At 34.1% G+C, this 24,639-nt stretch overlaps 1 long non-coding RNA gene across 1 annotated transcript in view; it reads left to right on the top strand.

Moving 5' to 3' along the window:
• Positions 1 to 27: 27 nt before the first annotated feature.
• The window catches only part of LOC141565947 (uncharacterized), a 93,329-nt gene continuing 68,717 nt past the window's right edge, over positions 28 to 24,639 (top strand). The window contains exons 1-3 of the long non-coding RNA XR_012489187.1: positions 28 to 124; positions 662 to 708; positions 6,409 to 6,494. This is a non-coding gene — a long non-coding RNA (uncharacterized LOC141565947). The remainder of the gene's footprint in view (positions 125 to 661; positions 709 to 6,408; positions 6,495 to 24,639) is intronic.

Raw genomic sequence — 24,639 nt, 5'->3', positions numbered from 1 at the left:
AAACGCATGCGCGCTGAGACTTCAAGCACTCCACCCACTCCTTACTTCCCCGGTATCATGGGATGATGATTGGTGGTACGCCAGGACATTACATACTGGAGCTCCGCCCACAACCACGAGCTTGGTAGGAGGCGAGGCTGCCCAAACACCGACCTCGATCACGTGGTGCCGCCTAAATTTGTGCACACGTGAAGTTTGATTTGGTATCTGATAATTGACGTCGGGTGTCGGGAATAGAGCAAAGCTGGCCCGAGTTATTGTCATGAGAGTCAATAAGTCATTCCCCGATATTTGGTAGAAATGTGGAGATAAGGGTGTAAGACTTAAGTTAGAAAAAAGTTAGCTTATTGACATTGATGGAGGAGACGATAACGAAGGTGGACCAGCAGTGGGCGTGGCCTCTGCCAGTGGTTTACATGCTAATCCTTGAGGAAATGTGCTATATCCTCTTGGACTAAATTTGCATAATGAAACATGCTTTTTATTATTTGGTCAGGTGGAATTTGCTTTGCTTGACTATGCATATTTTATGCAAGTTTTTTTGGTTTTTGTTTTCTCTCCAGTGGGTGGAGAAAATAAATGCTTTATCGAATTTTTAAAATTAAAAATGAAATGCATTGTGCTGGGACTTGAACTCAGTTCTTCCTGATTTCGATTCTAGGTGGCATTCTGCTGAACAAAATGAGGCCTTCTGTAATATCTCTTATTGTAAGCTATATTTTTTTCCAATACATGTATACATATTTATACAATTATCTTGCTGCACAAATTAGAATTATCTATTCATATCCTTTGACCATTTATCAATTGAAGAATAGCTTGAATTATTATAAATTTGAGTTAATTCTCTATATATTTTAGAAATGAGGCCTTTATCAGATCCTTTGGATGTGAAAATGTTTTCCCAGTTTATTGCTTTCCCTTCTAATCTTGTCTGCATTAATTTTGTTTGTACAAAAACTTTTTAACTTAATATAATGAAAATTATCTATTTTGTGATTAAATAATGATATCTCTAGTTCTTATTTGGTTAAATAAGATTAATAAGATAAATTCCTTCCTCCTCTACAAATCTGAGTCTATCTTATGTTCTTCTAATTTGTTTATAATGTCATTCTTTATGTCAAATCATAAACCCATTTCAACCTCATCTTGGTATAAGATGTTAGGTGTGGATCTATGCCTACTTTCTGCCATACTAGTTTCCAATTTTCCCAGCAATTTTTGTCAAATAGTGAATTCTTATCCCAAAAGTTGGGGCCTTTAGGTTTGTCAAATACTAGATTACTATAATCATTGACTATTTAGTTCTGTGAACCTAACCTATTCCACTAATCAACTTCTCCATTTCTTAGCCAATACCAAATGGTTTTGATATGACTGCTGCTTTATAATAAAGTTTTAGATCTGGTACAGCTAGGTCATCTTATTTGCTTTTCTCTTTATTAATTCTTTTGAAATTCTTGGCCTTTTGTTCTTCCAGATGAATTTTGTTATTATTTTTTCAGTAAAATAGTTTCTTGGAAGTTTAATTGGCATAGCACTAAATAAACACATTAGTTTAGGGAATATTGTGCTCTTTATTACATTTACTCAACTTAGCAAAGCACTTGATATTTTTCCAATGGCTCAGATCTGACTTTATTTGTGTAGAAAGTATTTTATAGTTTTGCTCATATAGTTTTTAGCTTTCCCTTGGCAGATAGATTCCCAAATATTTTATGCTATTGACAGTTATTTTAAATGGAATTTATCTTTATATCCCTTGATGTTGGATTTTTGTTAGTGATATATAAAAATGCTGATGATTTATGTGGATTTATTTTGTATCTTGCAACTTTGCAAGATTAGCTATATTTTTATCTTTGTAAAGTACCTTTGTACTTTTCTGAAAGAACTTAGTGGTATAAGTTTTGATGTTTTCCCCACAAGGAAACCAAAAGATATATAGAAGTTAATAGATAAATGGAAGGATAGTTCACAGTGTCTCCTTGGAGACACAGATAATGGAATTAATTTTATCCAACATGTAAAAGAAAGAATAAACAATTTCATTAGACCTTTGCATCCATTCATATTGCATTGTTCAGAATAAGTATTTACCAAAAGACAACCATAAAAATGATTAAAATTCATTTTCCATTATTTTTTTTTTCCTTCCTGGGAAGTAATTGGGGTTAAGTGGTTTAGATTGTCAAGTATCTGAGACTGCACTTTGAACTCAGGTCCTTCTGACTCCATCGCCTGTGCTTTAACCACTGCACTGCCTAGATGCCTTCTATTTGCCATTATCTTTTGCAGAAAAAAAGTAGAAAAATTGTGTAATAGGATCCTAAAAATTAAATCAATGTGTACTTTACTGCTTTAACTTTAAAGCAAATTATGCATGGGGAAGAACAAATATGGCAAATATGATTTCTGGGGTAATATACAAAAGGCCAAAAGTTTATGGAATACATAGAAGTTTCATGCTATATATTTTAGAGAGGCTATGTTGGGAGATATTAGACAGAGTGAGTACCAAATACCATCACCAAAAAAATGAAATGATATTTTGGCAGGAAATGACTGGTTGCTTCTAGAATCATCTCCAAATCAATCACTAATATAAAATTAGATTGCTAATTTGTGAAAGCAAAAATAAAAGTCAATGCAAAATTAAAAGAACAAAAATAAGATGAATGTCTAAAAGAACAAACATCTACACAAACTATTACCATTCCCTAAGTTTAATTTATATAAATCAATTTATCATGAAAATAAAAACAAAGAATCTGATAATCTCATCCAGAAAATAATAGCTAACATTTAAATAATGTTTTGAGTTTTACAAGTCACTTTGCAAATACTATTTCATTTTATCCTCCCTACAATCCTCATAAATAGGTGCTGTTATTTTTCCCATTTTACTGATGACATGAGGCACACAAAGCTCAAATGATTTGCACAGTCACACAGCTAATAGGTATCAAACACTAGATTTGAATTAGGGTTTTCCTGATTCCAAATACAGTGTTCTTCCTGCCTTGCCCATTTCACTGAAAAAAAAAGCAGAACTTTGTTCCACAATCTTCTGATTATTGAGATCAATAGGAAAGTGTCAGCTTGCCTTAACTTTTCCACTTGTAGAATATGTCTGGCCTAGTCCCAATCAAAGACAAATTAAGTACAGAGACTGAAGTCTTTAGATAGTACAGTTTCATATATGACATACTCATTGTATCAAGCCTCAGAATATTACAGAGCTTCAAAAATGAGACCCATAATTATTCAAAAAACTTTGGCTGAAGTATTTTTGCAGGAAAAACCAACAAATAGAGAATATCTATTGTCCAGTCTATTTATACAGGAGAATTAACTATCCATAGGTATGGCTCACCAGTAAATATATCTTGGATATATACTTAAAGGGGACAGTTCTCTTGGACCTGTACTGAGAAAGAAGAATAGAACAGGTTGAATTATTTTCTATACATTATTCAGTGCTCTTAATTATTCTAAGCTTCTCCAAGAAAGGCGAGCCCAAATAGTTTCTGTCTGTATTCTTCTAGTGATGCTATATGCCTGCAAATCATGGAGTATCACAGTCAATGAGTAATTAAAGTTGAAAAGAATTCAGTGACAATGGAGAGAGGGGTCCAGGGGGTGTCAATATACTTCTAATGAAGAATAGTTTAAAAGCATTTCTGGAAAGGAAACTCCCTCTACCAACATATTCAGGCAATTGTTCTACAACTTACATAGCTTTAGAGAATTATCTCAAAGTTTACTGAGTGACTTGCTCAGGATTTCACAGTCTCTAGAAGCAGGACTTAAATAAGCCTTTTGACTTTAAGGTTCTCTCTATCCATTTGCAAAACTACCTTTAACTTTTGACCAAGATATTATCTAAAGCATTTAGGATCATATACTTAGTGCAGGAAAAGACCTCAGAAGTTATTAAGTCCAGACATAATCAAAAGAGAAGACAGACCCACATAATTGAGAGATCACATAATTTCAATACCAAGTGCTTGAACTTCAAATTCAGTATTCATTCACTTGTATCCTAGGTCCTTTGGCCCTTATTTATGCTTTACTTATACACAAAAAGAGTGGATTTTACCAAAAAAAGCAAATTTAGGCTTAATGTCAGGAAATGCTTTCTAAAAACTAGAGCTGCTCAAAAGTGAAATGGAATGCCTCAGAAATTGTATTTTCTCACTGATAGTTTTCAAGTAGAGGCTACACAACCACTTATTAGGTATGTAAATATTTGTAAGAATACTTAGCACAGTAACTGATATATAGTGGATACTATATAAATGCTTATTTCCCTCTTCTCATCACCACCTCAATAACCCTCCCTATGGCAATACATCCTTTCAGTATGAATTAGACTAAATGGTCAATAAGATCTTTTTCAATTCTAAAATTTTGTGATTCTAAATTTTAGAGCTGGAAGTGATGTGATTTACGATGTGGGACTCAACACCAAATGATATGGTAAAAGCAACAAAAGTTGAGTTTTGAACATGTGATGAATTCACAGTGGCCATTCTCTTTGACAAAAGATAGATTTATTTAGAGGAAGAGGGTACAGACAAAATGAAGGTGATAAGATCTTGAATGGTATGTTTGACAGAAAGAAACTAAAAAATTGATCCCTGTGGCAAGCATCAAAAAGGCACTGATATTTAGCTTTATGGTTCCATTCTCTGCGAAGGTAATGCAATCAAAATCCAAGTTATGTCAAACCCTTTGTAGAGGTCACCCTATGTCAAAAATCTCAGTCATGTCCCTGAGGTTAAATTTTCCCTATAAAATCTACTTGTAGGCCATCTCATGGCTGCTGCCTTCCTTTGCGTCAGTCCTCCATGGTGCTTTGCCTCATGATGTCTTTTCCCTTACCCTTCCTCCTAGTATCTCTCCTAGCTTGACTATGCTTCTCAACCCTACTTCTCCTTATAGCCAACTAATTCTTTCTGGATGCTGTCTCTTTCAGGATTAGCCTACCAGCTAAGGACTTGCCCCAATCTGATCTGGTGCTCTCTTTCTACTGGGGAATTGTGAGTTCCACTGAGAAATTTGTCTTTCATATGCTCTCCCAACTCATTTTCACATTTGCCATTCCTGGTGTCTATTGTAAATCTTTGTTTTGTCTCTAACTCCTTCCCCTAAATATATCTACCTTTTGCCAAAGAGAATGGCCATGACCAATCCCCAACTTTTGGTGCCTATCATCATCTGGTGTCTACATCACCCACATCATTTTGCTCAAACAACCTCAAAGAGAAACACTAGACACCAGGAATGGTAAATATGAAATAGAGTAGAATAGCAATATGAAAGGAATTTTAATGATTAATGATGGAAAGAGAAAATCCCATAGTGGAACTTGCAATTTACCAGGAGAAAGGAAATACCCCATAAGATTGGGGCATGTCCTTAGCTGGTAGGCTAAATCCTGAAAGGGACTTAGTACCCTAAAAGAATTAGTTAGCTGTAAGGAAAAGTGGGTTGGGAAGTAGAGTAGACTTAGAAGAGATACCACATAGCATGGGGGCATGAAAAGGGGAAAGATACCATAAAGCAGAGTGCCATGGCAGACTAACCCAAAGGAAGGCAGCAGCCATAGGATTGCCCATAAGTAGATTTTATAAGAAAAATTTAACCTCAGGGACATGATTGGAATTTGTGACAGGGTATATAGCAAGGTGAGACTGCTGGAAACTTCTATAGAGGGTGGGTCTTAGGGGTTTGACATAACTTGAATTTCAGATTGGACAACCTCTCCAGAGGGTGGACCTAAACTGATTTCTAATAGAGCCTTCTACCTGCCTGCCTCAGGAATCAGTTCCTCGGCTAACCACACCTAACATTGAAGACCTCATCAGAATAAACCTCAGTTTCCATGTAATCCAATCTAAATATGGAACTAAATAGAAATTCTGTGCAATATATATCAGATGAGTATGTGTATAAATATTTCTTTCTAAGTAAGGGGTAATCTAAACTTATCTAAGTGACCCATGCCACATTTGGATAGTTTTAGTTATTAGGTCATGTATTATTTCATTATAATCTCTAGCTATCTCCCATACAACTTCTGCTAGAATCCAGCCTCTGGTTTTCCTATGCTCTGGTGTAAGTGTGATATGAATGTATTGCCACTATTAAGAGGTACATTATCCATAGAACAAAATACATCTTCATGTTAAAAGATTTCTAATTGAAAAAAAAAATACAAAGGAGAATCAATATCTTTTCTGAACTTGAAGCAAAATTGAAAAAGTAAATTCAAAGAAAGAAATATCAAAAAAATTGAAAAGTAAAAACAGATTCTTATTGGAAAGGCCAAACAAGAAAATTTCCTATTACAGATGTTCCTCTTCTGATTTTCCTGTTCTCTCCCTTTTCTTCACAAAGGTCCAATATGAACATTCCCACAAAGTTGTGTTTAGGGAACTGATTCTGGCGGAAAACTAATTTCATTACCTGAGGGAATGTATAAGGTAAATTTAATATCAGAACATTTTAAGGCAAAAGTCCTTTGTTATTTTCACTGGGACTTGGAAACAGTGGAAAATGGGATTATTGGGAGAGATATAAAAAGTTGAGCATTTTTTTTTTTTTTTTTTTTTTTTTTTGTGAAAAGCTCTTAGATAAAAAGCAGTCATGGAAAGTAATAAACAATGGGAGAAAGGTCAAATACAGTAGTGAATGAACCCAGGACAAAATAAACATCTGTGTGTACCAAAGCTCAATGATAAACCACTAAATAGCTGTGAGAACAAGTCATTAAGAAGTAATTGTCTTAACAATTTATGGGCAAGGTTCTTTTGCTGACTAGAATCATAATTTTTGTTTTCTTTAAAATGTATCAGCTTTAACCAGGCAACTCTCTTTGATCGGGTATGATAAATAATGTATACATTTTTGCCCTATTGCTCGACTTCGGTATATGAGGAAACATGGCATAGGATCACTCTTTAGTGAAGAGTCAGAAGGTTCTAGTCTCTAAGCTTGGGTCCACAATTACTTCTTTGACCTTCCTTTGGTCCTTGATTTTCTCAATACTAAAATGAAAAAGTAAAATTTTGAAGGTTTAATTGAGCTCCAAGATTCTAAATAGTTTAGGTAGAGGAATAATTAGTTTCTTTGAACTTTCCTGGATTATTGTTGAGAATGATAAGAGTTTTATTTTTTAATAGTGCTTAATTTCTGGGTAAGTAAAAATGTGGTACAATAAAAGAAACAGAAGACTTTTAGAATAAGAGGCCTTTGTTTAAAACCAGATTCTTCCATTTATTACATGTATGACCTTGAACTTCAGGTTCCTTATCTGTAATAATGTGTTGGTCTCTGTAACCCTTTATGTCCTTTTTAGCTATAAATATATAATATAGAATCCCATAAACCTATTTTGTCTAGACCACTCAATAGCAATGAAGTAAATAATTGGCTTTTTATGACCATCAACTCAACAAACTTTTTGATGAATGGCAAAATGGAATTTTCCAAAAACTAAATATATTTCTTTAATCAGTCTCTAGACATTTTTGTAGAGGTAGGAACTCTGAAAAGGCTCAGTATGACTGATTTAATCCTACAACAAGATATTAACTCAGTGGAATTGATGAGATAATTGGCTCCATAGTGAATAATGATGGGCTTATTATACTTAGTATGATGAATTGATTGAATTGTAATAGAGTATTTAAGAGGTCAGAATCAGACCAAGTCAGGAGCAGAGACTGAGATGTGCAAACTGCTGACTGGCTGACTAACTGAGACTGCTGATGCAGACAGAGACTGAAGGAGACAATAAAGACTTTGAACTTTATTCCTGACTATTCTTGTGGTGATTATTCTGCTGAAACCAAGGCCCATTTGGTGGACCTCCAGAGAGTTAGTCAGAACATTTACACATTTTAATAAAGTTAATGATTGTAAAAAATATTCCCTGATAATTTAAGATAATTTTTTTCAATTAATAAACATATATTTTTTCTCTCACCTCTCCATCAATTGAAGGCAAAAACAACAAAAATCAAATATGTATCAAATAGTCAAATAAAACAAATTCCTCATTGACTATGTCCAAAAGTGTGTATCTCATCCTCTATCTTGAGTCCATTGGTTCTGCCAAAAGATGGGAAAGCATGCTTTATCATTACCTGTGGAATGGTGGTTGTTCAATGCATCAATCAGAGTTCTTAAGTCTTTCAAAAATGTTCATAGTATTATATAGATTATCGTATAAATTGTTCTGATTATGCTAATTTTATTTTATATCAGTTCATACAAGTCTTTCCAGATTTCTCTGAAATGATCCCTTTCATAGTGCCCACATATCTTTTATTTGTTAAGCTATTCCCTAATTATTAGCCACCCCATTTGTTTCCAATTCATTGCCAATACAAAAAGAATCTATGATTTAACAAAATTCTTGGAGGAAACTTCCCCATTTATAGATTGCTTTTGGTAGTAGTGTTAGATCTATTTTTACTTTTAATGTAATCTTTTATCACCAGCCATAATTCTGTGAAATTGCCTCCTAGGTATATTATAGAAAATTCACAAAAGTTCTCTTTTCTCTTTACCAGGCATAACTTATTTCATAGATACATTACAATGAGATGACTCAGGAAGCCCAAGATAATAAGGACTTGAGTTTTGTGACTAGAGCCTTAATGTTATGAAATAATGGAGTTCTTGCTTGCTTCTACCTGTTCAGAGATGAGGGGGAGAGAAGTCCCCACTTTTTCCCCATATTGCTTAACCCACCAATTGGCTGAAGGGGTTTAAATAATAAGTATTTTACTCAAAGATTTCACTTAAATCTAAAATCCTTTTTTTCTAAAACCACAGCTAAGCAAAGGAAGTTTAGAAAAATGACATATCAAATCATACTTCTTTTTGCCTTACTGAAGTTCAAGTTAATGGTATTTCAATATCATCTCAGTACCATCAAATGCTAATCATTCTGATAAATAATTGTTTCAATAAATAGATTATTCCAGGATCATTGAATGCAATTTTTAAAAGAAAAGGGATGGGTAAGCAAGGGAGCAAGGGGAAGAACGAATGACCACAAAAACATTATTGATCAAACACAATAACCACATAATTGACTGGAGATAGAAAGTGTTAGAGATAGGAAGGCCAGCAAGGGTTTATATTGCAAAGCATTTAGACTACAGACATAGAAATAGGGATGGTGACTTATTTGATGCATATCTAAGGACCTACCTCAAAACCTCTCAGAATCTTTTTGTTGGCTGTAGCTACATATGAAAGGGCCAGGAATATAACTGTGCAGATGGTGAAAACAATGGCCTTGCTCTCTGGTCTTGGCATTGTCTCCCTGCCTTTTCCTCACTTACCCATGTAGAGGGGAGTACAGCAGAGACTCAAGGTTCAAAAACCGGTTAATTCTAAGCTCCAAAATTGCTTTATAGGTTATTAAATTAAGAACTACCTGGCTTATCATCTAGCTTTCTAGATGATATTTGGGAGGTAAAATTTGGGAAGTAAATGATTACCATCAATGATGGTATAGTCTCTGAAAGATGAACTCAAAACTCCAAAACTAAGAGAAAAACTAAACCTGAGGATGTCAGTTATCAGAGAGTATCATGCTTATTTTTCTCAAGAACTTGATGCCTAGAATTGAGACTTCCCTAAAAATAAGTTAAGACTTTAAAACTTCCTCTGAACAAGATAAGAGGAGCTGAGTGGAGGCCTGGTTTGTTTTGTTTTGTTTTGTTTTGTTTTGGGGGGATTCTTTTTCTTTTTCTATCTCAGGCAAAGAGTTATGCATTTTCCAAGAGCTAAAAAAATCTTTAGGACTTTAAGTTAAAAAAAAAAAAAAAAAAAAAAGCATGGCAGTACCTGTTCTTCCTTTAAGGAAAATAGAGCCAAGGATTTCAGCTAATGCAAAAGCATTAGCATTAGTACAGCATCCAGCAGTTCAACAACAAGTAAGCTTAGAGGTTCAGCAGAGAGTATGCCCAGTTAATGATGTCCAATAGAGACTACATATGTAATTGAGCAGCATTTAGCAGAACAGTGTATCTAACCAATAAGACTCCAAATTCAGAAGGTAGCAGGAATAGAAAGAGGAACATGATGATAAACTAGAAGACAACAGCAAATACTGAAGTGTGAATGCAGTAGAGTGGAGAGAGTGAAAGACCATTCCATGTGTGGACCCTAATTCCATGTGTATGTCTCTTCACATATGAACTCTGAACAATGCTACCCCCAGTGTATATATGTTCCTCTAAGCATATTCCCTATACATCTAAAGATATCTGCTGTTTCTATTATGTACATTTATAGAATAATATAGGTTTATGGAAGGAATATTTTGTTGACTTTTTTTTTTTACTATGTCATTCATACAATGTTTTTGCTTTGAACTGGTTGGGCCCTCTGGCTGACCCTTAAAGATAAATACATTTGGGGGGGTGTCATAAACTATGGTTCTAGGGATAGAGATCCAAAGAATACCTTGAATCTAGGGAGTCATTCTCTGGTGAATTAGAAAACTCACACATGATATTTTTCTTATCAGATTTATAGATATAAGTGCCATACATTCAAGGAAAGAGAATTATGTTCCAAAAAAAAAGGTAAAATTTAGGTCTTCTCTACCTGTGCTTATGAAAGATTACACAGTTCTTGAAGAGTAATGAGTGCTAAAATTCCCACATCTTGGCCCAGTTTCAAGTCAGGCCATTTTAATCTATCTACCTAAATCTTCTGTTATTTAATGAAGGGAAGTTATACTTCACTCCTCTTCCTTAAAAGCAAACAAAACATGTCTGGAATTGTTGGCACTGTTGAACTCTGAAAGATGAAGTGATCTTTGCAGTTTAAAACTCCACTAATCCATGTGAGACCTTTGGCACAAAAAAGGTCCTATAGAAGAAATTAAAGTTGTTAAAAGTACTTCCATTCCTCATGATGACAGTAACTTATGTAATTATGAGACATCATGACTAGATTCTATCATGTTATATGGAATGATGTGACCTTGTGTTGCATAAATAATGTATAGAAGCATTGGTTCTAATATGAAGGTAGGAGAGACTTTCCTATATTCTTCTGTCTTCGTATAACCATGAAATTTTCCTCAGCAACTTTATTTGATTCTCCAGGAAACTGAAGGAAAGTATAACTTTTGATGATCTTTAGCAATCAATTTTGTCCTTCAGTTTTTCATTATGGGGTTTCACTTCACTTTATATTGAGGTAGGAGGCTAATTCAATTTTGTGGCAGGAAAGCTCTGGCACCATAGGAGAGCAAAAAAATTAACCCTATGTCAGTAAAATGTTCATGGTAACATTATTTAAGCTTCATTTTGATAATGACATCTGATAACTACTACAGGGAAAGGAATTTCTCAACAATATGTCAGCACACTATCTAGCTGGGCTCACATGTCTAAAGGATGAAATTCTATCACTTGTTGCTAATAAATGTCATATCTTCCAGAAAATAATCTTGTTCAACGGATGCCCTTTTAAAATGTATAAATCTACTAGAAAACCAATCAGATAAAAATACATGCCTGCATAAAGATGATTCAGTTATATCAATGTACTTGTCACTCAGACCTCCATCAAAAAAAAAAAAAATGATGGGGCTGGGCTGGTGTCAAAAGCATGCAAAGTCTTGATAATGGGAAAACATCAGCCACAAAAATGAAAAGGGGTAGCAGTTTTTTTTTTTTGTTTTTGTTTTTAAGTATCAGCCTAAAATTACTTAATGAATTTTTTTTTGATTCTGTGACACACGTCTTTGAGGGACAATATCTTGTCTGAAGAATTAGAAAATTATAAATTGCATTTAATTTTGATCTTCACTATTTCTTTAAAATTATATATATATATACATATATATATACATATATATGTATATATATAATCAAAGGTTCAGAAATGCAACTAACCACATTTAAGAATCCTGCAAACTCACATTATTAATACAGTGAGATACCTTTTTAGAGCCTTTTTTTAGTTGCCTAAGATCATAGATTTAGAATCTGAAGGGATGCTAAAAGGAATCCAGCCCAGCCTACTTATTTTACATGTGAGAATTTTCCAAATCTTGAATTATTTTCCTTCCAATTTTTTGGGAAGGGAGTAGGATCAATGACATACCCTTTGCTTTACATATATATATATATATATATATATATATATATATATATATATATATATATATTTTTTTTTTTTTTTTTTTTTTTTTTTTTTTTTTTTGCTGAGGCAATTGGGGTTAAGTGACTTGCCCAGGATCACACAGCTAGGAAGTGTTAAGTGTATTTGAGATCAGTTTTGAACTCAGGTCCTCCTGACTTCAGGGTCGGTGTTCTATCCACTGTGCCACCTAGCCACCCTTGCTTTATATTTTATATTTTAAAATAAATGTTATTTATATCTTATGCTTTCACATCACCTATGTTTTTTAATATATCATGCCACCACCAACAGATAACAATCCCTTATAAGAATCAAAACAGAAGGAAAACAATCCATTCAATCAAATTAATAAATATGTTGAAAAAAGTCTGACGATATATATATAGTTCCACACTGTGCAAAAAAAAATGCAAGTCTGAGTATTGTCTTCTCATATTTCTTTATTGGGAGGCCAAGTTTGGTCACTATGATTTTCCAGAATTCAATTTTGTTTGTTTCACTGCTATTCTTTCTACTTACCTTATTGCAATCATTATGCATATTGCTTATTTCATTTTGTATCAGTTGATATGCCTCCCCAAATTTCTCTATATTCAATATATTTGCTGTATAGGAATATTTAATTACATTTATGTAACACAGCTTACTTAGCCTTTCCTTAACAATTGGGAATCTACTTTATTTCTTTTTTTTTTCCATTTTTATTTTTTTATTTATAATTTTTTTCACAGTATATATGCATAAGTAATTTTTTTATAATATTATCCCTTGTATTCATTTTTCCAAATTATCCCCTCCCTCCCTCTACTCCCTCCCCTTGATGACAGGCAATCCCATACATTTTACATATGTTACAATATAACCTAGATACAATATATGTGTGTAAATACCATTTTCTTGTTGCATATTAAGTATTAGATTCCGAAGGTATAAGTAACCTGGCTAGATAGACAGTAGTGCTAACAATTTACATTCACTTCCCAGTGTTGCTTCTCTGGGTGTAGTTGTTTCTGTCCATCATTGATCAACTGGAAGTGAGTTGGATCTTCTTTATGTTGAAGATAGCCACTTCTATCAGAATATATCTTCATACAGTATTGTTGTTGAAGTGTATATTGATCTTCTGGTTCTGCTCATTTCACTCAGCATCAGTTGATGTAAGTCTCTCCAAGCCTCTCTGTATTCCTCCTGCTGGTCATTTCTTACAGAGCAATAATATTCCATAACCTTCATATACCATAATTTACCCAACCATTCTCTGATTGATGGACATCCATTCATCTTCCAGTTTCTAGCCACTACAAAAAGGGCTGCCACAAACATTTTGGCACATACAGGTCCCTTTCCCCTTCTTAGTATTTCTTTGGGATATAAGCCCAATAGCAGCAATGCTGGATCAAAGGGTATGCACAGTTTGATAACTTTTGGGGGATAGTTCCAAATTGCTCTCTAGAATGGCTGGATTCTTTCACAACTCTACCAGCAATGTATCAGTGTCCCAGTTTTCCCACATCCCCGCCAACATTCATCATTATTTGTTCCTGTCATCTTAGCCAATCTGACAGGTGTGTAGTGGTATCTCAGAGTTGTCTTAATTTGCATTTCACTGATTAGTAGTGATTTGGAACACTCTTTCATATGAATGGATATAGTTTCAATTTCATCATCTGAGAATTGTCTGTTCATATCCTTTGACCATTTCTCAATTGGAGAATGGTTTGATTCCTTATAAATTAGGGTCAGTTCTCTATATATTTTGGAAATGAGACCTTTGACAAAATCTTTAACTTTAAAAATATTTTCCCAATTTGTTACTTCCCTTCTAATCTTGTTTGCATTAGTATTGTTTGTACAGAAACTTTTTTGTTTGATGTAATCAAAATTTTCTATTTTGTGATCAATAATGATCTCTAGTTCTCCTTTGGTTACAAATTCCTTCCTCCTCCACAAGTCTGAGAGGTAAACTATCCTATGTTCCTCTAATTTATTTATGATCTCGTTCTTTATGCCTAATTAATGGACCCATTTTGATCTTATCTTATTATGTGGTGTTAAGTGTGGGTCCACGCCTAGTTTCTGCCATACTAATTTCCAGTTTTTCCAGCAGTTTTTGTAAAATAATGAATTCTTATCCCAAAAGTTGGGGTCTTTGGGTTTGTCAAATACTAGATTGCTATTTTTATTCACTATCTTGTCCTGTGAACCTAACCTATTCCACTGATCAACTAGTCTATTTCTTAGCCAATACCAAATGGTTTTGGTGACTGCTGCTTTATAAGGTAGTTAAAGATCAGGTACATCTAGGCCACCTTCATTTGATTTTTTTTTTCATTACTTCCCTTGAAATTCTTAACCTTTTGTTCTTCCATATGAATTTTGTTGTTATTTTTTCTAGGTCATTAAAATAGTTTTTTGGGAGTCTGATTGGTATAACACTAAATAAATAGATTAGTTTAGGGAGTATTGTCATCTTGATTATATTTGCTCACCCTATCCAAGAGCACTGAATGTCTTTCCAATTATTTAAATCTGACTTTATTTTTGTGGCAAGTGTTTTGTAATTTTGCTCATATAATTCCTGACTTTCCTTTGATAGATATATTCCCAAATATTTTATACTATCGACAGTTATTTTGAATGGAATTTCTCTTTGTATCTCTTGCTCTTGGATTGTGTTGGTAATATATAAAAATGCTGAGGATTTATGTGGATTTATTTTGTGTCCTGCAACTTTTCTAAAGTTCTGAATTATTTCTAATGGCTTTTTAGCAGAGTCTTTGGGGTGCTCCAAGTATACCATCATGTCATCTGCAAAGAGTGATAGTTTGGTTTCCTCATTACCTACTCTAATTCCTTGAATCTCTTTCTCGGCTCTTATTGCCGAGGCTGGCATTTCTAGTACAATATTCAATAGTAATGGTGATAGTGGGCAACCTTGTTTCACTCCTGATCTTACTGGGAAAGGTTCCAGTTATCGCCATTACATATGATGTTTACTGATGGTTTTAAATATATGCTCCTTATTATTTTAAGGAATAGTCCATTTATTCCTATACTCTCAAGCGTTTTTAGTAGGAATTGATGTTGGATTTATCAAATGCTTTTTCTGCATCTATTGAGATAATCATATGGTTTTTGTTAATTTGGTTATTTATAAGGTTGATTATGCTAATAGTTTTCCTAATATTGAATCAGCCCTGCATTCCTGGTATAAATTCCACTTGGTCATAGTGTATTATCCTGGGGATGATTTTCTGTAGTCTTTTTGATAATATTTTATTTAAGATTTTAGCATCAATATTCATTAAGGAAATTGGTCTATAATTTTCTTTCTCAGTTTTCAGCCTAACTGGTTTAGGTATCAGTACCATGTCTGTGTCATAAAAGGAATTTGGTAGGACTCCTTCAATCCCTATTTTTTCAAATAGTTTATATATCATTGGAGTTAGTTGTTCTTTAAATGGTCCTGGGGATTTTTTCTCAGGGAGTTGTTTAATAGCTTGTTCTATTTCTTTTTCTGAAATGGGACTATTTAGAGTATTTACTTCTTCCTCTATTAATCTGGGCAAGCTATATTCTTGAAGGTATTCTTCCATTTCATTTAAGTTATCTAATTTATTGGCATAAAGTTGAGCAAAGTAGCTCCTAACTATTGTTCTAATTTCCTCTTCATTAATGGTGAGTTCTCCCTATTCATTTTTAAGACTATCAATTTGCTTTTCCTCTTTCCTTTTTTTAATCAGATTTACTAAGGGTTTGTCTATTTTGTTGGTTTTTTTCATAGAACTCTTAGTTTTATTAATTCAATAATTTTTTTTACTTTCAATTTTATTAATCTCCTTTTATTTTTAGAATTTCATGTTTGTTTCATGTTTGTCTGAGGGTTTTTAATTTGTTCCTTTTCTAGCATTTTTAGTTGTAAGCCCAATTCATTGACCTTCTCTTTCTCTATTTTATGCAAGTAGGCCTTTAGAGATATAAAACTTCCCCTTATTACTGCTTTGGCTGTATCCCACACATTTTGGTATGATGTCTCATCATTGTCATTTTCTTGGGTGAATTTGTTAATTATGTCTATGATTTGCTGTTTCACCCAATCATTCTTTAGTATGAGATTATTTAGTTTCCAATTATTTTTTGGTCTATTTTCCCCTGGCTTTTTATTGAATATAATTTTCATTGCATTGTTGTCTGAAAAAGATGCATTTACTATTTCTGCCTTACTGCATTTGATTTTGAGGTTTTTATGTCCTAGTATATGATCAATTTTTGTATAGGTTCCATGAACTGCTGAGAAGAAAGTATACTCCTTTCTGTCTCCATTTAGCTTTTGCCAAAGATCTATCATATCAAACTTTTCTAGTATTCTATTTACTTCTTTGACTTCTTTCTTATTTATTTTGTGGTTTGATTTATCTAATTCTGAGAGTGCAAAGTTGAGATCCCCCACTATTATAGTTTTGCTGTGTATTTCTTCTTGCAGCTCTCTTAATTTCTCTTTTAAGAATTTAGATGCTGCACCACTTGGTGCATATATGTTTAATATTGATACTGCTTCATCATCTATGCTACCCGTTAGCAAGATATCTTATCTCCTTTTCTCTTTTAATTAGATCAATTTTTGTTTTTGCTTGATCTGAGATGAGGATGGCTACCCCTGCTTTTTTGGTTTCACCTGAAGCATAGTAGATTCTTTTACTTTTATTCTGAATGTATCACCCTGTTTCAGGTATGTTTCCTGTAAACATATAGTAGGATTCTGCCTTTTAATCCAGTCTGCTATCTGCTTCCTCTTTATGGAGGAGTTTACCCCATTCACATTTATGGTTAGAATGACTAATTCTATATTGCTTGCTATCCTGTTAACCCCTGCTTGTGCTTTTCTCCTTTCCTTCCCTCTTACCCCCCTCCCCAGTATTAAACCTGTGAGCACCACTTGCTTTTCATAGCCCTCCCTTTTTAGCATCCCTCCCCCACCTTAAAGTTCCTCTTCCTATTTTACCCCTTTTCCTCACAATTTCTGTATTCCCTTCCCCTTAGCTTACTCCTTCCCACCCACTTTTCAATAAAGTGGAAGAAGTTTCACCATAAATCGAGTATGTCAATTGATACACACTATGTTCATCCCCCTCCTTTCTTTCTCTCAGATATAATAGGTTACCTTTGCCTCTTCATGAGATGTAGTACCACCACTTTACCCTTTTTTATGATATAATTTCCTTTCCATCTCTGGTTTCTAGGACAAATTATACATGTGTTCTTCACATATCTTTATGGCAGAAATATACTCCTCCATATTTATTTTTACCTTTTTAGAAATCTCTTGAGTTCTGTATTTGAAGATCAAACATTTTGTGTAGATCTGGTTTTTTCACCGAGAATAGATGGAATTCATTTATTTCGTTAAATGTCCATCTTCTTCCCTGGAAAAGGATGCTCATTTTTGCTGGGTAAGTTATTCTTGGTTGCATACCAAGTTCCTTAGCCTTTCGGAATATCATATTTCAGGACCTTCATTCCTTTAATGTGGACGCTTCTAGATCCTGGGTTATCCTTATTGTGGCTCCTCCATATCTGAATTGCTTTTTTTCTAGAGGCTTCTAATATTTTTTCCTTTGTCTGATGGTTCTTGAACTTGGCCACTATATTTCTTAGGTTTTGATTTTAGGGTCCCTTTCAGTAGGTGATTGATGAATTTTTTTCAGCGTCTATTTTACCCTCTGTTTCTAAAATGTTTGGGCAGTTCTCTTTGATAATTTCCTGGAAAATCGTGTCCAGGCTCTTTTTTCCCTTCATTTTTCAGGGAGTCCGATTATTCTCATATCTCTCCTAGATCTGTTTTCCAGGTCTGTTGTCTTTCCAATAAGGTACTTGACATTCTTTTCAATTATTGCGTTTTTCTGGTTTTGCTTGACTACTTCTTGGTTTCTCCTTGAGTCATTCATTTCTACTTGTTTGAGTCTAATTTTCAATGATGTATTTTCTTCACTCACTTTTTTTATATCTTTTTGTAATTGTCCAATTGAGTTTAAGTGAGTTTTTTTCTTCTATGGAATTTTTTCCCATTTCATCCATTTTATTTTTTAGAGAACTGTTTTCTTTTTCCAACTCACTAATTTCATTTCTCAATGATTTGTTTTCTTTATCCACTCTATCTTTAAATGTGTGGGATAACTTCTCCAGACTCTCTTGCCAAGCTTCCCTTTCCTTTTCCCATTTCTCTTCTAGCTCTCTTGTGAGAGCTTTTTTGATTTCCTCTATGAGAGTCTTATGTATTGAGGAGCAGATCATATCCCCCTTAGGGGATTCCTCTGGAGACAATCTGCTTTTTAGTCTCCTCAGGGTTTGAATTCTGCTCTCTCTCCATACAAAGCTGTCAATGGTTAGAGCCCTTTTAAATTTTTTGTTTCATTTTGTCAGAGCAGGAATTAAAGAAAACAAATTGACAAGAGAAACAATTGGTCTATTTCTGGGGGGGATGGGGCTGGATGGTGTTACCAGGCTTCCTCTACAGACAGCAGCGAGGCCTAGCAGGACAGTGATGGGTGCTCATGCATCTGTGCTCTCAGGCTCTGAGAACACCCTGAGTCACTTTAGGTGTGGGTGGGGGTGGCCGGTCCTAAGAGATGCTAGCTTTCCGGGTTTTATTCTTTACCTCCAGTGTTTACACCTTCTCTGCTGCTCCTGGCTTGCTACCAAGAAGGAACATCCACACTGGGGTAAAAGTTTTGTCGCAGAAAGGGAAGAGATCATTCCCCTCCCCATTCTGGTCTGAGCAGTGTGAGCTGCCTGTCTCACTCTCGCTGCTTGCCGTCTGTCTGTGCCTAGTCTGTTCATCCCCTCCCCCGAGCAAACACAGACCTTTTCTGGCGAATTTTAAGGATGTCTTCTGTTGGTGATTAATTGTGAATTTCTTTTCTGGTCAAGCATTGATTCTGAGGCTTGTCATGAAGTAAATTCTGAGAGAAAACGCAGAGCTCAAGCAGCTGTTTGCCTCCTCTCCGCCATCTTGGCCTGAAGTCTCTCAACTCCTTTCAAGGTAGTTTCCAACCATACCATTGCTTAGTCTAATGGCCTTTTCTCAGTCTACATTTTTTTTCATCTTTCTGAAGCATTTGATACTTTTTGCTATAGAAATTCTTCTCCTTGGGTTTTCACAATATTATTCTCTCCTGGTTATTGTCCTAATTATCTGATGCTTGTTTCTCAGTGATCCTTGGTGGATCATCATTTGTGTCTAATTCTATTTGCATAGATGTATCCCAAGTTTCTGTCCCACCCAGTTGGCACAGTAAATAGAGTTCTGAACTTGGGTCAGGTATACCTGAATTCAAATCTTCCTTCAGACACTTACTAGCTATGTGACTCTGGACAAGTAACTTACTCTCTTTTAGGCTCAGTTTCATAATCTGCAAAATGGGGATAATGATAATACCTATCTCACAGGGTTGTTATGAGGATTAAATGAGATAAAATATAAAAAATTTAGACTTTAAGGTACTATGTAAATGTAAATGAAATATAAACTGTTATAGCCTCTTTTAGTCTTTATTGATAGTTTTTTCCCTTGGTGATTTCCATGGCTCCAATGAATTTAGTTATTATCTCCATTGAAAATATCCAATGATCATCTTTCTCCTAAGCTATGTATTGCTACCTAAACTATACTCATCTCAAACTCAATATATCAAAAACATAACTCACTATCTTCCCTCTCTTAGCTCTACTTTATTCAAATCACTCTGTTTATTTTATTTTATTTTGGCTGAGGCAATTGAGATTAAATTAGATTTGCCCAGGGTCACATAGCTAGAAGTGTTATGTGTTTGAAGTCAAATTTGAACCCAGGTCTTCCTGATTTCAGGGCTGGTGCTCTATCCACTGCGCCACGTAGCTGCCGCAAATCACTCTATTTTTCTAAAAGAAACTGTCATCTAGTTAGACAAACATGCACAGAGTTGGTATCAAGTATTGCCCAAATAGTCAATTAATGTAGGTCTGTGCTCCCAGTTTCTGAGTCTTCCTCATTGATTCTTCTATGTTCTATTAGTCACCAGACATTTTAGATTCTACCTTTACTACATCTCTTGAATATATACCCTTACCTTTATTTAAAGGGCTGTAACACCTGTGGGGATAAGGAAAGACCAGAGATAAGCCGTGTCCCATGAGGTGAGTACTAAAGAAAGCTAGGGATTCTACAAAATGGAAATGAGAAGTCTGCAAATTAGTGGAGCCAAATAGAGCTGCCACCTGTTTTTGTACAACCCTAGAAGTAAGAATTTTTTTTATGTTTTTAAAAACAATAAAACTATGTCTAGAACCCTATATACCAGAATATAAAAGAATGGAGTTAGAATAGCAAAACATCAAGCAATTCGGGTGATGTGGAACACAATCTGTGTGAGAATAATATAAAATAGTCTGATAAGGTAAACTGAAGCCAGGTTATAAATAGTTTTACCTATCAAACAAGTGGATTTTAAATTTTATTATAGAGGCAGGAAGACATAGAACCTTCTTGACCAAGAGAGTCAAGTCAAACCTATGCTTTGGAAAGATTATTTTGGCAATTTTGTAAAAGCTAAAGAGGGGAGAAGTAGTCATGAATCCAAATAGAAGGTTATCATGATAGATCTACCAAGAAATGATGAAAGTATGAAGTAAAAATGGTAACCAGATAAGTGAAGAGAAAGAAATATATTAGAGAGATATAGTGGAGATCAGAAATTCAAGATTTAGAAACTAATTGTCCTTGGGGGGAATGGAGCTGTAAGGATTTAAATGTCTTAAACAGGACCCATAAATGCTGGTCCAAAGTATTAAGGACACAGAATAAAACTAGGGGGAAAAGGAGGACTGGATAAAATTTAAAAGTTTCCACATGGATATCTTATCAACATTTCAAATAAACATGTCTAAAACCTAACTCATTATCATCCCACTACTTTCATTCTAAACCAGTTTCTCTTCCTTTCTCTAGGGTTTTAGCATCTTTTGGTACCCTGGTTCATAATCATCCTTTTAAGTCCTCAAAGTTTTTATGACCAAATGAGTTTGGTAAATGCTGGTTTACTTGCAATATTTGTTAAATATTTAGAAGCTACTAAATTTACTCTTCATGGCAAATATAGGCCACACAAATTGTAGGCAATTGAATAAATATACTTCGCAGCAAGTGAGTTATTTACAACTTCCCTCATTTTTCTTTGGGCTACCCCCTCACCTTTTTTCTCACATAGAGAGAGAAAGAATCATCAACTTATATGCACTATGCATATATTTGTTACCAACTGTGGTAAGATTTCCAATTATAATTATAATTATGTTATAATTAAATTATAATTGTTGGTTTCCATGAAAAATATAATTTTGGTTTAATTAAATATCTAACTCAGTTTCTTTACTTGATCAGTGTTGTTTAATCACTGGTCACCTCCTTAGGTTCTATAATGAGTCTCTGCTGATTCATTGATTTGTAGGAATGAAAAATATCAGAGACAAGGTTAGAGTATTTTAAAGATTTTGGAAACATCATCATGGCATATGGCAAGGAAAAAAAAAACACCAAGTTTAGTTAGTGAATGGATGGAAGTGTTGCATCACTGTAACACTTTTTCTATTCACAATGATGTTTAAACAGACAATCTGTTCCTGATGCCTGGCTATGTGGTTATTTACACTCTATGCTTAATGTAAGCCTCACACATTTATTTCTGTGAACAGTAAGTATTTTACTGTGGAAAAGAAAGTGTTTGTAAGCACTACCACATGGCATTGGTTGCTGGCTGAAAATGGTGAGACAGCCATTTTAAAGAAATGAAACAAAGACAAATGAAAGAAACAGAGAAGTCAAATTGTGTGTGTGTGTGTGTTTGTATATGTGCATGCGCATGCACACTTCTCAGTATTCTAGGTTTTTTATTTTTGATTCAGAAGCAAGATGTTATGGAGAGGAATGAGAGAATTAAAAGCTCAAAATTTTAGACATGAATTTAAAAATAAATTTATTAACAAAAAATGATGTTATGGAAAGTAAGACAACTCTTTTCATACCTAGCAAAAAGGTTGCATTTAGTTCACGAAAGAGTTGAAACATAATGACAGAAAGCAAGTGGAAGGTACTTCCTGTCTGATATTACTTCCCAATTATCACTCTGCCATAAAGAAGTCATGCTAATACAGGCTAGTAATATTTTTACAGTACAAAGTATTTTAAATGAAATCCTGTGGTTAGCATCTGGTCTGATTCAGAACAGATAATTCCATATGTAAACCCTTATATGGCAAAGTAGAATCATTTATTCTTGGGTCTTATAGACTCCTCTCCCCAACATAGGTAATCTCTGCATGTCACCCATTTCTCCAGTTTTCTGTCTTCCTTGAGTAGTTAGTATAAGGAGATAGTGTGAACATCTTAAAGGTCTTTTTATTATGAACTTAAACAAAAATAGATGTTAACAATTCCATATATAAATATAATTGGATAGAGACTTTTCTTGCAAGAAAGGAAAAGCTCACAAACTGAACTGTGCATTCTGGGAATTGTAGTCCCAGGGAGACGAAGTGGCTTTTCTCTTTGGCAATGAAGAAAGTTTCTTGAAGGATTTCTGTGCACAGGAACATCAGGTTTGGATGAGTCTGAAAATGGACTGTGAAAGCTTAATTCCTTTTTTTTTTTTTTTTTTTTTTTTCTTTGCCTGAACCTGAAGGCACTTTCTATACAATTTTCTATATTTCTCAGAGTTATTTTGAATTCCTACCTTATTACAACTAATCAGAATTTCCTTGTGTTTCTTGTTAATTGTATATAGAGAGATTGCATGTAAGGAATTGTTGAAGGGCTTATGGTGTAGAAATAAAGAAAATGAAGATAAATTTCTGTCTAACAGGAATGGGTGGTGGCTGAGTGGACTGAGATAAGGTATAGAAAGGCATTTTTTTCTTCCTGTACTACTCTACTCCACCAACTGGTGCAGATTGAGAAAGAATTTCACGGTTTTGACTTTATTAATAATTTGAAGACTCCTAAATAGCAGGGATAGATGACCCTTGTAGATTTGAATCATCCACCAAAGATTATAGAGTCATGAGTAATCAAGATTTAGGGAACTTTATAAAATTGTGCATACCCTTGATCCAGTAGTGTAACTACTGGGATTATATCCTAAAGAGATCATAAAATAGAGAAAAGAACACACATGTGCAAAAATATTTGTAGCAGCTATTTCTGTGGTGACAAAGAATTGAAAATTAAGGGGATATCCATCAATTGGGGAATAGCTGAATAAATTATGGTATATGAATGTAATGGAATATTATTGTTCTATAAAAAATGATGAGCAGGTTGATTTCAGAAAATTCTGGAAAGATTTAAATGAATTAATGTTATTTAAATGAGCAGAACCAGTTCATTGCACACAGTAACAGCAGGATTATGTAATAATCAACTACAAGAGACTTACCTCTTCTTAGAAATATATTGATCCAAAATAATTCCATATAGATTTGGGACAGAAAATACCATCCTCATCCAGAGAGAGAATTATGGAGCTAGAATACAGATTGAAGAATTCTATTTTCACCTTTTTTGTTTGTTTGCTGGCTTTTTATTTCTCATGGCCTTTTCCCTTTTGTTTTAATTTTTTCTTTCATAACATGACTAATATGGTGATGTGTTTAAAATAATATACATATATAACCTATACCAGATTTATATTTATTAACCTACCTATTTGTTGTCTTTCTATCCATCCATCTGTTCATCTGTCTATATAGCTATCTAACTCTATATCATAATTGAGAGAAAATCAGGAAAGTTACTACCAGTGCTCAAAAAGCTCTCACCCAAATTATCTTCTTATCTTAGTTATCATTTATATCTTTAAATTTTTCATCTGCTTTCCTTTTGTTGTTTCTTCACCAAATTGAAGCTTCCTACTTTAATTTTAATTTCACTTTTTCATTTTCTCCAGTCTATTTTATTGTTCTTTTTTTGTGTACCTTTATATTTTACTGGCTTTACTATGAGACCCAGTTCTCTCATTTGACGCCTTCTATTGTTTCTTTTCTTACTTCTCAGTTCTATAATTTCTTGAATACAAATAACTATAGACCAAAGTCTCATGTTTTGTAATTGGCAGGGAATTGATATACACTTAGAGAGGAAGAGGCCTTGGCTCTGTGCCTAGAACTGGCTCTCCTTTCTGGCATGCCAAACCAACCAACACCTCTGCTACTTTTGAAACCTTTTTTTCAAATGTGCTTTGTTTGTGTTTATTTTAAACTAGATCTTTGTATTTTAATACTGTCAGATCTTGCATAAAAATCAAGGAGTTGGACAGTCAGAAAAAGAAACATAAGTAAAAGAAACAAATTAACTCTTAAGTTTATCCATGTTGTCTTGATTTAATTTATAAACCAAAACCAGAAAAATGTATCTTCTCC

The sequence above is a fragment of the Sminthopsis crassicaudata genome, chromosome 4 (genome assembly GCF_048593235.1).
Source record: "Sminthopsis crassicaudata isolate SCR6 chromosome 4, ASM4859323v1, whole genome shotgun sequence".
NCBI lineage: Eukaryota > Metazoa > Chordata > Mammalia > Dasyuromorphia > Dasyuridae > Sminthopsis > Sminthopsis crassicaudata.
This window is presented reverse-complemented; position numbering and strand designations above follow the sequence as displayed.